The 1,883-nt window shown below is 35.0% G+C and overlaps 1 long non-coding RNA gene across 1 annotated transcript; it reads right to left on the bottom strand.

The window, feature by feature from the left end:
- Nucleotides 1-535: 535 nt before the first annotated feature.
- LOC308104496 lies at nucleotides 536-1,657 on the bottom strand. Its single transcript, XR_013934826.1, has 4 exons — nucleotides 1,553-1,657; nucleotides 1,204-1,268; nucleotides 888-1,048; nucleotides 536-782 (listed from the first exon to the last, which is right to left on the bottom strand). It is a non-coding gene; the product is annotated as an uncharacterized lncRNA (long non-coding RNA).
- Between the last annotated feature and the right edge of the window lie 226 nt (nucleotides 1,658-1,883).

The following is a 1,883-nucleotide window of genomic DNA, read 5'->3' as shown; positions in this document are numbered from 1 at the left end:
TATTGCCACATATATGTTCAACATATATGCCACATATATGAAATTGGACCCCTACATAAAATGTCTTTCAACATATATGCACATATATATGCATATATATATGTATATATGCACATATATTTGAATGCTGCATATATGCCCATATATGTAGGGGTCCAATTTCATATATGCATTATATATATATGCTAAATATAGGTCATATATGTATATTTACACATATATGTTAAATATAGGTCATATATGTTTATTTACACATATACAGTATGTTAAGGATATGTATACCTACATAAATACAAATATGCATACCTACATGAATTAAATAAAACACAACATCTGGAAGTTATTAAACATTTATTCAAAATCAGATCAACCAATCAGAAAATAATTGGTTGATCTTAGACAGGAATAATAACTTCTATAACTTCTAAATTATTGGTTAGAATTATGTAATAATAATAATAATAATAATAATAATAATAGAATTATGTAAGTTTGTCTTGTCGAATGATCTCATGGTATGTTTGACATCACATGAACTTCACTTGTACGAACAACAGATTATCAGCACAGGTTGTTTACCAGAAAGAGCAATAAGATATGCTTCGCAAATAAATTAAAGGCATGAATGAAAATGAATGTTTTGCACATAACTTTCACTCAAAGCCAATCGAAGTCCATCAATCGCTTCAGGAGGGAGGAGACAGGAGGATAGACCCACTTTTCTGGCTGAGCAGCTTTGTCGTGTTGGTGCCACCGCCAATGGGTTGATCCCAACGAAACATCTGAAATCACAAATCACATATGGAAAAGGTGCACTCATAGCTGCTCTACAAGAGAGCACATTTTTCGAGTTACATATGATGGTTCTACTTCAAGCAGAAAGTTACCTTTGAATGAATTCCAGTGTGTAACAGGCGTGCTCCTGTGCACCAGAGTGAAGTTGTAATAACTGGAAAAGCTGCCAGTCCAGCCAGGAAGTTGATCTGTGGAGCCACAACGACCGGACCCTCAATGCTCAGCATCCATTTTGTAGCTGTGAGAACTTCACCTAAACATAATTAGACATATATGGTTTGCATGTTAACAGTGTTCGTCTGTTGCTTTCCACATAACAAAAGATTGTTAAACTAAAACATGACCTCCATATAGTCTCCGTATTTGCAATGCTTTAAAACAGATTAGAAAAAAAACAGTTTACACTACCTAAGACAATTAGACGAGTCGGGAAGCTTCATTATCCTTTCAACAACTGCTGCTGTCGCCAACACCTAAAAGACAGAAAAACAAATAAAAAATGCGTAGTCATTGACCCCAGCTCAACAGTTGAGGGTAACAGCTTGGTGTAAAAGAGTGGCATAATTTTTTGTACAAGCTATTCATTGTATTTGCATACATAGTATTAAGAATTATAAAAGGAGGAAAATGTCAAACAACAAAAAAGAAAAGTATCAAACGAAAGTAAAAGGTATCCAAACATGTAATAAAAAAATAAAGACATCCTCAGACTCTATTGCAAGTAGAGACATCACGTAGCAGCAGATGTTTTTCTCACCTGAAAATCGTCTTCGCACTTCTTCGTGTCCAGTCTTTGCACTGGTGATCAGTGCTCACTGCAAGCCAGGTGTTTCTTTCAGCATCTGTGATAGTAGAAATAGACATAGATATTATTTGTGCGTCAGTAATTTAAAATGTAATGTTAACTCATCAGATTGCTCATAATTTGCGCCACCGTGCCCCCTTCTCATCATTCAGTTCTTCTGATGAATTTGGCAAAGTGTTTCACAATGCAGAACTGATTAATGATTAATGTTGTACAAATCAGTGGTTCTCAAACATGTTCACGTCAAGGACCCCCTAATTAGTAGTCTATGTACTTGGCTAAG

This window comes from Gymnoscopelus braueri (genome assembly GCF_963280865.1).
Source record: "Gymnoscopelus braueri genome assembly, chromosome: 17".
Lineage (NCBI taxonomy): Eukaryota > Metazoa > Chordata > Actinopteri > Myctophiformes > Myctophidae > Gymnoscopelus > Gymnoscopelus braueri.
The sequence above is the reverse complement of the archived record's forward strand: the minus strand, read 5'-3'. Positions and strand labels throughout refer to the sequence as shown.